The sequence below is a fragment of the Pimephales promelas genome, chromosome 21 (assembly GCF_988280905.1).
Source record: "Pimephales promelas chromosome 21, fPimPro1.hap1.1, whole genome shotgun sequence".
Lineage (NCBI taxonomy): Eukaryota > Metazoa > Chordata > Actinopteri > Cypriniformes > Leuciscidae > Pimephales > Pimephales promelas.
In genome coordinates, this window is record NC_142789.1 from 27,753,463 (window position 1) to 27,768,201 (window position 14,739).

At 38.6% G+C, this 14,739-nt stretch overlaps 1 protein-coding gene across 10 annotated transcripts in view; it reads left to right on the forward strand.

The window, feature by feature from the left end:
• The window catches only part of camta1b (calmodulin binding transcription activator 1b), a 302,050-nt gene that overhangs the window by 145,057 nt on the left and 142,254 nt on the right, over positions 1-14,739 (forward strand). The gene's annotated exons all lie outside the window — the stretch shown is intronic.

Here is a 14,739-nt window from a genome sequence, read left to right on the forward strand (position 1 = left end):
GGATTTATTCATAAACAGAAAACCGTGGAAAGAGCAAGTGTTTGTATGGGAGGCAAATCAAGGGAAAGGGGAAATGTGGGCAGACAAATCACGGCGGGGTTTCGGGTTCAAGAGCTGTTTACATGGCCAGAGGTTACCTGGCCAGCATCTGGAGCTGTCATTCACCCAACGTGCACACACACACACACACACACATTTGTAAGTACAGTGAGCAGAAGAGGCAAATAAGCGCTGCTTTACTGAGCTCACAGCCGAACCTTGTTTTCTTGTGTAACGCTATTTGGTGATTCAGCTCTGACATCAGATACCAAATGACTCATAAGATGCTTTTTGAGTTGTTTGAGTTTTACGTAGGCACACCGACACAAACACGGTGCCCCCAAAATATATTTTAGGAATTAATCCGCACATCAAAATGTCTGAGTGTCATTGCATTAGATAACAAAAACAGTCATTTATTTTCATGAAAGAAGCACATGGATATTTTTAAAGCAGAACAAAAAGAAGTTTGTTGACTTAAAGTAATCAAACTTTTATACGCTATTATAGAAAACATGCATTTCATATCCAGAAAGGTGGATATTGTTATGCCGGATTTCATTTACACCATTCCAATGATCGTCAACTGTGATTTTTTTTTTTTTTTTTTTAGCAATATTTAGAAAAAAGTCTTTGAAAATGAATAGCGTTCAAAAGTTTGGGTTCAGTAAGATTTTATTTTTATGTTAAAAAAAAAATAAGTCTCAACAAGGCTGCATTTATTTAATCAAAAATGCAGTAAAACAGTAATATTGTTTAAAATAACTATTAAAATTATGAAATATATATTAAAATAATTCATAATTTGTTCCTGTGATCACATAATTTTCAGCATCATTACTCCAGTCTTCAGTGTCACATGATCCTTCACAAATCATTGATTTGCTGCTCAAGAAACATTTCTGATTATCATAGATGTTCAAAACCGTAATATTTTTGTTAAAAATTTACACTTTTTTTAGGATTGATGACTAGAAATGAACAGCATTTATCTATTTAAAACATTTATAAAAATATCTTTACTGTCACTTCTGATCAATTTAATGTGTCCTTGCTAAATAAAAGTTTTGCTTTATTTCAAAAATTACAAACTTTTGAACAGTAATGTACCTTTTAGAAAACAGTTTAATATGTTTTTAGGGAGAATCTGTGTGCCCACATTATGTGGTTCACATGAGAAAAGTGCCTCCAAATTAGAGCTTAACGATGAAGCGTTAATGATATGATCGCAGTGTGTGACAGCGGCAGGACACAGAGCAGCAGGGAAGAGACTGCCGGGCAACTGTCCTCCACACACACACACACACACACAAACAAACATGTAAACACAAGTGTTCCCACTGAGTCTCACACATGTGCACACACACACACACAGCCCCTCGCCGCCCCCGGCCTGCCTTTACATAATGGCACTGATTTCAGTCTGCAATTTGCCATGGCTGTTTAGTGCAGCGAGTGCTTTCCTGCTCCTAATGAAGCTTGTGTGACTCCAGGCTGTCTTCAGGGGTCACAACCAGTGTGAGTTCACACTGCAAGCGACGACTGGAGACACACAGCCGACATCAGTCCTAAATGCTCACACACACGCATTCATCTCGTAATATAATTAAAGCAATGAAAGCACTGCAATGATTGTGTCGTCGTATTAATTTGAAGTTAAAAGAGCGCTTGTATCTCAGTAGTGACTCTTTATGAAATGAGCGCTCGGGTAATTCAATCATGATATCTCATCTCAGGGTATTAATTTGTTTTTATGGCACTGATAAGACTTTTAAGGCCAGCTTTGATGTATTTTTGTTGTTCTTTGGCGATTTTTGTGCTAATATCATTCAGTGTTGTTATTTGTTCACGTGTGTATGTTGCTCTGTTTATTGGCCTGGTGTTCCTACGGTGTGTATTTGTATTCATAAATGTGTCCTGGCGTGTGCATATGTGCGCATGCTAACCTTTATATGCCTGTCAGGTCTTGGCATTGTCAAGCTTAGCTGTTAGCTTCAGTGTTTCCTGGGATTTTATATTTGAGGTAACAGCACTCCAGGGCCTTTTATTAGTACATTTTTTTTTTTTACATTTCTGACTATTAATTATAATAAATATTTGTTATAAGAATTATTAATCATTGTAATAAATATAATAAATTACAATAAAGTGTCATATAAATTATTGTAACAAAAATATAATTTGAAACATTTAACACGCTAACTTTACATTTATATTATATTATGCATATTTTTTAAATTTTAAATGATTTACTTCTAAAACTATATCACACTAATTGTAATTGATTTATATAATATCCATTAATACACTGTAAAGAAATATTGTTGGTTTAACTTAAAAAAGTAAGTAACCTGGTTGCCTTAAAATTTTAAGTTCATTGAACTTGAAAAAGTGAGTTAATACAATGAAGGAGATTAATTTAACCATCAGAAACTCAAAATTATATGTTATCTGAACTAAATAAATTATTTAATCTGATTTGACAAAAGAAAAAAATGTTGTGATTACTACACTGTACATTTTTTTTTGTTGGTTTAACTTAAAAAAGTAAGTAACCTGGGTTGCCTTAAAATTTTAAGTTGATTGAACTGGAAAAAGTGAGTTAATACAATGAAGTAGATTAATTTAACCGTCAGAAACTCAAAATAATAAGTTATCTCAACTAAATAAATTATTATAAAGTTGATTTGACAAAAGAAAATATGTTGTGATAACAAATCTTGAAAATATTTTTTACAGTGTAATATTTATGCAAATTATGATCAAACATATAATTAGATGGATAATTAGTATATAATATTAATAAAAATCATGTGTTATAAAATGTTGTCATTATTAATAGTATACGATTTGTATGTAGTTTTTGTGATCTCATATTAATTCAGAGACTAAATGGAATATTTTTACTTGGACTATGATAATTTCATTTGGAGAAAAAAATGGCCATTGGGATAAATATGGGTATTAAATTCAAAAGGGAAAAGTTAATTTTTGCCATTTATCATTGGCAATTTATTGTTTGTCTTAAGTATGAATATTGTTGAATTTCAGTCCTTTCTCTCTCCCTTTTTCTGTGGTGCATCGCTCCCAGACTCTTCTAAAGAACAGAACATAAAGGGCCATTTCCCATCAAAACAATGACGTCTGAGGAATACCAATGCATGCCCGCTGCCGTTTTGTCAAAGTTTAATTCGGCTGATCTGCTTTGTGTCATGTGTCTCTCCTCTCTTCCGCAAGGGGAGTGCATCTGAGGTCGTAATTAAACACCACACGCTCATTCATGTGCAAATCCACCCAGGGCTCTTTGAAACCAAAGCAATGGAGGATAGAACAAGGAGAAAATTGATAAACAGAGGGAAAGAAAAAACAGGGAGGACGCAGAGGAGAAAGTGTCCGCACGTCTCCAGGAGTTCATGTTTCCTTCTCGAGTCGTAGTGGACTTTGTAGGCCAGTGAACCGAGAAGACCCGTCTGTACCGCGGTGAATTTTAAACAGAACTGGAATAGAAACCGCTTGTGCCGAACGGACATAAGTTGACCCCGGTTGTTCTTAAAGGTACGTAATTGACCAATTAAAGCGCTAATGGTGCACATGAGTTTGTCATCAGAGTTGATAAACATGAAAGTCGAGTGAATTGATCCATAACAGAAGTTTGATTGGGCAGAGGGACACACAAACACACACACACACACACACATATATTGTGAGTCAGCATGTGTTTTATCTGACGTTCAGCCAGGAGAGAGATAGAGCGAGAGATCGATCTGCTCTCTCTATGTGATGTACACACCTACTGGCAGCTCCAGACACAAACAGAATATATTCAATATACCGACACACTGTACTTGACTGTGGTGATAGTCTACAGACTGCTTTACACTTCATCTTCTGCTTTATTTTTATCACACGTGTCCACTGGTGCTAAGTCAGATGAGCTGAGCGGACGCTTTTCATTCGTTCTCTATGGCTGCCGAGCAGCAGGGGATTGTGGGATTGACAGTGCCGGCGATGAGAGTGTCAGAAGGAAAATTTGAACTTCACTCAAATGAAAGACGAAAAACGTCCTCATTGTGATGAAAAGGTAGTTTCAGAGCTTAATGCATTATGCATATAGTCTTCTCTTTCATTGTATTTCATATATATATACACTCACCTAAAGGATTATTAGGAACACCTGTTCAATTTCTCATTAATCCAATTATCTAATCAACCAATCACATGGCATTTGCTTCAATGCATTTCGGGGTGTGGTCCTGGTCAAGACAATCTCCTGAACTCCAAACTGAATGTCAGAACGGGAAAGAAAGGTGATTGAAGCAATTTTGAGCGTGGCATGGTTGTTGGTGCCAGTATTTCACAATCTGCTCAGTTACTGGGATTTTCACGCTCAACCATTTCTAGGGTTTACAAAGAATAGTGTGAAAAGGGAAAAACATCCAGTATGTGGCAGTCCTGTGGGTGAAAATGCCTTGTTGATGCTAGAGGTCAGAGGAGAATGGGCCGACTGATTCAAGCTGATAGAAGAGCTTTGACTGAAATAACCACTCGTTACAACCGAGGTATTCAGCAAAGCATTTGTGAAGCCACAACACGCACAACCTTGAGGCGGATGGGCTACAACAACAGAAGACCCCACCGGGTACCACTCATCTCCACTACAAATAGGAAAAAGAGGCAACAATTTGCAAGAGCTCACCAAAATTGGACAGTTGAAGACTGGATAAATGTTGCCTGGTCTGATGAGTCTGGATTTCTGTTGAGACATTCAGATGGTAGAGTCAGAATTTGGCGTAAACAGAATGAGAACATGGACCCATCATGCCTTGTTACCACTGTGCAGGCTGGTGGTGGTGGTGTAATGGTGTGGGGGATGTATTCTTGGCACACTTTAGGCCCCTTGGTGTCAATTGGGCATCGTTTAAATGCCACGGCCCACCTGAGCATTGTTTCTGACCATGTCCATCCCTTTATGGCCACCATCCTCTGATGGCTACTTCCAGCAGGATGATGCACCATGTCACAAAGCTTGACTCATTTCGAATTGGTTTCTTGAACATGACAAAGAGTTCACTGTACTAAAATGGCCCCACAGTCACCAGATCTCAACCCAATTGAACATCTTAAATTGGGATGTGGTGGAACGGGAGCTTCGTGTCCTGGATGTGCATCCCACAAATCTCCATCAACTACATGATGCTATCCGATCAATATGGGCCAACATTTCTAAAGAATGCTTTCAGCACCTTGTTGAATCAATGCCACGTAGTTCTGAAGGCGAAAGAGGTTCAAACACAGTATTAGTGTTCCTAATAATCCTTTAGGTGAGTGTATGTTATAGTTTGTGATATTGAATCGATTGAGTCTGTGCTGCACTATTTTTGGTGAGTTACAGCCAATTATTATCTGTGATAGACATGGAGATGCCTTTACTTAATATGCACAAACACAACACAGTGTCTAGAGATGGTTTGACATGCGGCGTAATGAAATAATATTGACATGGTCCAGTTATTTTCATCACACATCTACCAAATAAAGAAGCTCTGTTAGTGCGAACACACACTCACATCAGTTTCTGTTTGATGCCCACCTCTTGTTTGAGCGCCTTCCCATAATCCCGAATGAGCAGTTTGTCGGACATGCCTTTTATTAAAACACCAAAATAACAACAGTGAGCTTTGAAGGTTTCATCGAACATAGCGCTCTATTCCTCCAGGAAATAAACAACCGCTTTCATACAGCAAACAGTAAGTGTTTGTGTGTAAGAGAGAGATTTAAGATTTAACACACCTTTATTAACTCCACAACATTAAAAAAAAACACTACATTAACAAGAAATCACATTGGCCTACTCTAATTCTTCAATAAAGTGCAATGTGTCGTTTTCAATCCTGCACAACATTCTTTGTACATTCAATTTTTTCATATGAGAATAAAAAATAAAATCTTGTTTTATCCTTGCATTTATGAGCCCCTTAAACAACAATTCAACATTTTTACTACTGCCAGCAATTTCACATTTCCTGCTAATTTAAACCGCCATTTTGGCTTGACCTAAGATCAAATTTAACATCCGTCCTTTCTTCTCTTTTTCTTTACAATATTTAAAACCAAAAATAAACACATCATTGTAAACACTTCATTAACATTAGTAAATAAAATCTCCAATAAATCAAATAAAGGGCTTAGTCTCTCACAGTGCATAAAACAGAAAACTGGGTTCTCTTTCACCACAGAAAGGACAACTATCTTGCACATTCAGATTCAACAATGAGATAAAAGCTTTCCTCCCATTGTATTAAACAGAATTTATCTCACATGCTCTGAGGTCGACAAAACATTTTCATTTTCTATTACACTTTTCGATATCGCCATACAAGGAAAATGATCCGATTTATCAGGAAGAGCTTGACTTGACAAAAACTTCCAGTCTTCTTCACTCAGATTTTCTCGCCACTTCAATATAAAATAGACTGTCCTTGTTGATTTAATTCCAAGTTTCTGTGCAAAGGCATCAACATTGTCCATCACGATACCAGCCACTTCTATTAAGACTTTCATTTAACAACTTTGGCTTTTGTTAAAGTTTGCATCAGCCTCAAAGTTGTATCTCCACATAAATGGAGTCGAGCACCATTAATCAATGGCTCTTCCAAAGACCAATACAGAGACTGATATGACACTGATCTTTTAACCTGTAACATACAACATGCTCTTCTTAAACTTGCAGAGAGAGAGAGAGAAGATTGTGGAGATGTAGGCAGTGGCAATACATACTGTACAATGTGTGCGTGTGTGTGTGAGAGAGAGAGAGAGAGAGAGAGAGAGGGAGAGAGAAGATTATGGAGATATAGGCAGTGGCGATACATACACTGTGTGAGAGAGAGAGAGAAAAAGAGAAGATTGTGGACATGTAGGAGTGGCGATTCATACTGTTTTAGTGTGTGAGTGTGTGTGTCGCGTGCCTGCCATAATGAATTGAGCGCTGTGCCGTCTCTCAGACAGTACGTCAGCTCCTCTGGCTCTTCCCGCTAGTTCTGCGTGTGTTGGCGCGCTGCAGCGGCAGACAGACTCTCTGCTCTGCACTAATGCTTTCTGGCAAGACACTGGGCATTTATTAATGCAGGAAAAGAAATTGTGTGTGTGTGTGCATGTGTGAATGTTTGCATTAGTGCTGTCACGATACCGAACGTTCAGTAGTCTACCAATAGCAGTGATACTTCCTGGTACTTAAGACCAATTTTAGACACGGTGGTTACAATTTGTGTGTGTGTGTGTGTGTGCTTTTGTGCATGCATGCTATTAAGTACTGAATGTGTGTTTGTGTGCTTTTGTGCATGCATGCTATTAAGTTCTGAGTGTGTGTGTGTGTGTGTGTGTGTGTGTGTGTGTGTGTGTGTGTGTGTGTGTGTGTGTGTGTGTGTGTGCTTTTTGTGCATGCATGCTATTATGTACTGAATGTGGGCTTTTGTTATTTGTGTGTGTGTGTGTGTGTGTGTGTGTGCGCTTTTGTGCATGCATGTTATTAATTACTGAATGTGTGTGTGTGTTTGTGTGCTTTTGTGCATGCATGCTATTAAGTACTGAATGTATATGTGTGTGTGTGCTTTTTGTGCATGCATACTATTATTTACTGAATGTGTGTGTGTGTGTGTGTGCTTTTTGTGCATGCATACTATTATGTACTGAATGTGTGTGTGTGTGTGTGTATGTCTGTGCTTTTTGTGCATGCATGCTATTATGTACTGAATGTGGGCTTTTGTGATTGGTGTGTGTGTGTGTGTGCTCGCGTGTCCTGAGTGAAGCGGTCCGTCCGAGAGGTAGTTGAGCAAGATGAAACGAGAGGGGTCTGGGAAGTGGCAACATGTCAATATGAAATAGAGAGAGAGAGAAAGAGACAGGAGCCAGAGGAGAGCAGCGAGAGATGATGGATGAGAGATGCCGTGTAAGACGCACTGAACCATACGGGAAGAGCAGAGGAAGAAATCTGACGGAATTGGAAAAGAGAAAACACAGCAAGCAGAAGATATGTGAAGGATGAGCACGCGCTGACGAGAGCAGCAATACGTCTGTGTGGTCCGGGAACACACTGTTGACCAGTGAGAGAATGCCGGCTCCATGAAACATACAACACACCAAACTATCACAGCTGAAGTCGTGCGCGTTGAGTTGGCGTCTGTATTTTTGATAGTGGTTGGTCATAGCACATCGTTTGATCTGAGTGCCGGGTGACCTGATTCTGTCGGCCCCGAGCTCATGAATAATCCAAAACAAACCATCATAAACAAACACATTAATGCATTCTGCCATGTGCAGTACACAGCCTTGCATATGTCCGTCATCAGAGCACACTGAGAGTCGCAGATCAGATTGGTCAACTTTTCAAATACATGTTCCACATCTTTTTGACATTTTTGGCACTCTTGAAGTACTGAACATGCTATTTAAAAATAAAAAAATTGCCCAGAATACACAAGTATGAGAAAGCAAAGACCCATAAGGGGCGCTCAAATTTCATTCAAAAGATCTTCATTTGTACGGGTTTTGGAACGAAATGAGGGTGAAAAATTAAATACGGAATTTTAATTTTTGGGTGAACGAACCCAAGTTATATGTTATCCGGTTGAAGGAATAAAAAAAATGACATTTGACAGAGCATTTGAATGTCAAATAATTTAGAAATGTTCCATTTATAGTGAGAAATAACTATTGTAAACATTAAATACACACTTGGTTATTTCTAAAGCTCACTTGAATTTGTTCTAGACCATTAGACGTGGCATTGGTGCTTCGGAAGCCTTAGGAGGTGCCTTCATACAAACATCATTAACTAACTGAGCAGCTGCCTTCCATTTCGGACACACTGCCTGTGAATTAATGCGTTTCTGTGTGTGTGTATATGAGTCAGATGGGAGAGAGAGGTAAAGCTCATGGGCAGATCACCCCTGCGAGGCTCAGTGTCTCCTCGTCATGAAGACTGAATTCAATTATTTAGCAGCATTTGCAGAACAGACGTCAACTCACCGTCCCTCCCATAGGGATGAAGTGCGTGTCTGTTAGAGGACATCTGCTGTGAAAAAAAGCTGAATTTATGACTTAAATAGCGGTGGTGATTAGCATATAATGGTAAAATGAAGCTAAGAAGCTTCTTGGAAATATTGAACCTGAAATAACAGGTATTTAGCGTTCTTTGGAGGTGAGCATTAGGGTTTATAACTCTTGAGTGTGTTAGTTCTTGAAAAATGGAAAATAAAATCTTGAAAAGAATGAAAAATAAAAAAGGTAATTGGGACTTTTTATCTAACAATTCGGACTTTTCTTCTCAGAGTTGCGAGATATAAAGTCAGAATTGCGTGATATAGTCAGAATTGCGTGATATAAAGTCAGAATTGTGTGATAAAGTCCGAATTGCGAGATATAAAGTCAGAACTGCATGATATAAAGTCACAATTGCGTGATATAAAGTCAGAATTGCGTGATATAAAGTCAGAATTGTGAGATATAAAGTCAGAATTGCGAGATATAAAGTCAGAATTGCGTGTTATAAAGTCAGAAATATGAGATTTAAACTATTATGAGGGAGGAAAAGTTTTTTCCCCTTAGAATTAGCCTGATAACTCGCAATTGCAAGTTTATATCTCACAATTCTGAGAAAAGATGTCAGAATTTCGACATATAAACTCGCAAGTATGTGTTATAAAGTCAGAATTGCAAGATGTAAACTCACAATTGTGAGAAAAAAGTCAGTATTGTGAGATAAACTTTATATTTAAGAACTTTATATCTCGCAATTCTGACTTTATAACACGCAATTGTGACTTTATATCTCACAATCGCGGCTTTATTTCTCACAATTCTGACTTTATATCACGCAATTCTGACTTTATATCTTCAATCAATCAATCAATCAAATTTTATTTGTATAGCGCCTTACAACAGCCAAAAGGTGCACAAGGCGCTTTCCAGTAAAAGCATCAATAGACAACAGAAAAAAAAGGGGAAGAACAAAACAAAACACAAAAATAAGCCAGAGTTGAAGATTACATGTTAAAAGCTTGTCTGAACAGATATGTTTTTAACTGTGATTTAAAAGCACCCAGCACAGTGATGCTTCTTAGGAATGTTGGTAAAGCGTTCCACAGTTTAGGGCCCTGGACAGCAAATGACCGGCCTCCAAACTTTTTATATTTAAATTTGGGAATGACCAGATAGATCTGTTCAGATGAGCGCAAAGTTCTGGGTGGTTGATAAACTGTTACTAAATCGGCGAGGTAGACCGGGGCCAGACCATTAATAGCCTTGAACACAAACAGTAGGATCTTATACTCCACCCTAAACCGTATCGGGAGCCAGTGGAGCGAGCGGAGGACAGGGGTGATGTGCGAGCGTTTGGAGGTGTTGGTGAGTAGACGTGCTGCCGCGTTCTGAACCAGTTGAAGCCGATTAAGAGATGATTGATTAAGTCCAGTGTAGAGGGCATTACAGTAGTCTATCCTCGAGCTGATAAAAATATCTTGACTTTATATCTCACAATTCTACTTCATATGTCGCAATTGTGAGATAAAAAGTCACAATTATTTTTTTTATTTTTTTTTTTATTCAGTGGCGGAAAGAAGCTTCCATACAATGGATTGTGAAGATTAAAGAATATTAAATGGATTAAAGAATTTAAAAAACAAAGATGGAAAACAGCTGGAAGTTGTCATTCTCCAAAAAAAAAAAAAAAGTATTTAAATTGGCCCCAGCTCTCAATGGCACATTCACATCTTTGATTCGTTCTTAAATGATTATATCCAGTTCTTGTGTTCAACTCACTGACTCGATGACTCAGTTGCAATGTGTAACGACTCAGCGGAGGGGAAAATTATCAATGAATAACTTTAATATTGGGATATTGAACAAAAGCTGTATAGTCTGTATGTATAATGATTTGGCATCCTTATTTTGAAGTTTGAAATCCTCTGTCCCCATTCATTGTAATTTCATTTACACGAAAGATCAACACATCTCCTTTCGTGGAAAGCCGCACGAGGGGGAGTAAATGATGACAGAATTAACATTTTTGGGTGAACTATCCCTTTAAATGAGACCACAGCGCTCAGGGTGTGATTAAATGAGACCCTGGAAACCACAAAGCCGTCCCAGTCTTCTTGAAAGCATATTTTCCATATTATAGGCGCTTCTGATAATGCACATGTTCAACACGGAATGATGGAGAGTTTTGACTTCAATTAATTCTTCATCATTGCATTAATTAATCTAAATCTATAGTTAATTAATTATGCAGTATAGTTTTTTTTTCCTGTGCATGTTTAAAAAGTCAAAAAGGTTGTTGGATGATGTTTTAAATTGGAAAATTAATATTCATAACTCCTAATGAAGTTTGTAGAATGACCCTCGATTCATGGCTTTACTGAGATTTAATTAACGATCCTGGCAGCCGACACCTTTGACAGAACGGGTGGCATAATCGAGTCACGTGGAGTGACTTATTGTTCGAACACGATAAAACATACAAACATTAATATCTTGCAAACGTTGAGCTCTCTTAAGATCCTCAAAGACATCTCATAATATGCCATTCACAAATTATCCTGGCAAACATTCAGAGTAAAACTGCTTAAGTGTGAAAATAATGTCATGCAAGACTGAGCAGTAATGAATATATTAGGACTCGGGCATCTGATCCAAGGTCAGAGGAAAATTTGCAGCAACATTTATAGACCCCGTAGAATTTTCAATAATTGCCGTCCTGTCATAAAAGTTTAACCCTCAAACCGTGATATTGATGCCAGACATCGACCGACAGCTAAATTAATCACATTACGAGAGAGTGGGAGATTTATTACAGATTTCCTTTTCATTTATTGTTTTATTTGCTATTTTAGTGTGTTTTTGGTTCCTATGCAGTCTAAGCATATTCTGGGTGCTGGTTAAGGTGTTTGATAAATATCACATATTTACACTCTAAACAATGCTGGGTTGTTTTTTGGGTCAAATATGGACAAACCCAAATGTTGGGTTAAAAATGTCAATTTAAAATTTTAACCAACTTTCAACCGTATTTTTTTTAAATTACATTTAACCCAACATTTGGGTTTGTCCATATTTGACCCAAATTTGGGTTGAAACAACCCAGCATTTTTTTAGAGTGTATGCAGTGTTTCACCCAGATTAAGGTAATATTGTTTATTATTACTGTCTTTACACTCTAAAAATGCTGGGTTGTTTTAACCCAACTTTGGGTCAGATATGGAGAACCCCAAAAAAATGTAACCCAATGTCTGGGTTTTGTCCATATTTGACCCAAAGTTGGGTTAAAACAACCCAGCAATTGTTAGAGTGTAGTGTCTTTAGTGTGCTCTCTGCGACGCTGTCCGTGGTCCTGAAATCCCACTGACTCCACAGACGCATCGTCTCCAGACTGATTATGACAGTTATGATCACATCAGCACTTGTGTGTGTGAACTCGGCATGACCTCGGCGTCCTCCAGTGAGTAAAGCCCAATCAGTCAACACACTGACCTTTATCACCTCACGCTTGACCCTGAGTCAACACAGGCCAACATAAGACAGCGTTCACACATTCTTGCTTTCAGAAACAACTGGATGTAAATAGTCCATTTGCTCAAAAAACGTGTGTAATCCACATTTTCTGATTGGTCACTTGTAAATATGTGCCTGTGATGTGAAGCTGACAGGCTTCAGTGTCACGTGATCCTTCAGAAATCATTCTAATATGATGAGTTGTTGCTCAATTATTAATTATCGTTTGCTATTGGCACTCAAATATTAATACGTTTACATGAATACTCACCAAGACCGGCATTTTGATATTATTTTGTGTGTGTGTTTGACTGTTTAAGCGCACTAAGCAGTGAAAAAGAACTCAATTTAGACCTGAGAGGCGGCTTTCTGGCGACAAAATCTGTGAATGAGTAAGAATGATGCACAATACGTGCAATCCCACGCCGAAAGTCAAGCCGTATACCACCAACAATATTAATCCCGAGTAAATGCAACGAGTGGGTGAGGGGAGGCTGGTTTGTGTGTAACTCGCTGTAGGAGAGATGAGAGAGTGAGAAAGCACAGCTGGTTTCATGTATCTATCATGCGTAGTATTGGAAGCCTTTTCATATTCTTCCATATCGATATGTTTAGAATAATCGATATTTTTGACAACACTACAATGCACTTAGTTTATTATTTCAGATGCCTTTTTAAAAGACTACAATTGAAAAACAGCCTATATAAAATTCAAGTGAATGTGTTACACCATAGAATGTTAAAAATATGGACAAAGCGTCTGTGACATCACCCATAGACTTTCTGAAGAACAGTTTTGAGGCTGTTTATGGAGGGTATGGGCGGCGCCATAATAGAAAATCTTAGGAAATACAAAATACAAATGTTCAGAAAGGAAACAGGGGTGGTATGATGTGTTGTGTCAGATCATGGCCGAGACGTCAAATTCCACTCGGCGCAGCCCGTTATCAGCTGTCAAGTTAACTGCCCTTATTTGTCATACATTTTACATCTAAATACGATCTAAACTAACGAGTTAGAAAAAAATTCACCCCCCTCACAGTTGTCAGGCACTCGGAACCTATCGAAAAATACATTAAAAGTCCATGGGACCAACCTGTAAAAGCATGAATTTATGCTGTGAAAACTGACATTTTAACATGGGGTCTATGGATATTTGCTCCCTTTTGGGCCCTCTCTCTAGCGGATTTGAGATGTATTGCAGTTTTTCGCACTTCCGGGTAGGCTTCATTTTTCAGATTAGAATGTTGCCGCTTGCGTTACACCAGAGCCCGTCTAACGGAGAGCCTTGGCACTTCCTATTAGCCCCATTGTGCATCACCTTGGTTGCAGTTCCATTAGAATTCCACTGGAGGTGATCACGGGCGAGTGCAGAATGAATGGGAGTCTATGGGGCTAAACGACTAAAAGTGTCTCTTTCACCTGCTTGTCGTTAAATCAAAATAGATTTTATTGTTGATTCGGCAAGTTCAATATAGATTATAGGCCAAAAGTCGAATGAACGAGTACTTATGTCCTTTTGATTTCTTACAGGTTAGGCTGTTGTTGGCCGGAACACGCTAACATTCTGCTATTGTGTGACGTCATCACAGTTTTAAACGGATTTTTAGAACAGATAAGTGAACTTAAAAATGCAATTTTCAGCTGAGTGTATTTTCTTAGCCCTCCTTTTTGAATGCAACTTTGAATTACATCCTGAGAAAAGTGGATTTCTGGGAGTGAAACCCCATTGACTCCCATTCGTTCTGCACTCGACCGCGAGCGCCCCCGCATGGACAAAGACGCGTTACTGCAGCCAGTCCAGAACCCGGAAGTAACCAGCCAGTGCCAATTCTCTTCAATTAGACATTCTCTGGTTACACACTGCTGCTGAAGTCCACACGCATTTGGCGGGTGTTAATGTCAAGCCCGGTCCGAATTCAACGCAAGAGTCGGACCTTCCGTTCAGCGTCACATACGAGTGCATTCAACACTGGCAGTGTTTTGTGGTGAAAAGACAGCACTCTCCTGTAATCCTGCGAATGTGCAGCGTGTCGTGGAAGCCCTTAGCGTTCGCTACTCCACATTCTGTCGACGAGCTCAGAATGTTCTCTCTCAGTAGGCAGCGGCCATGTTTCATTAATCAGCACCCGCGATCTCTCCGAATCGAGCTTC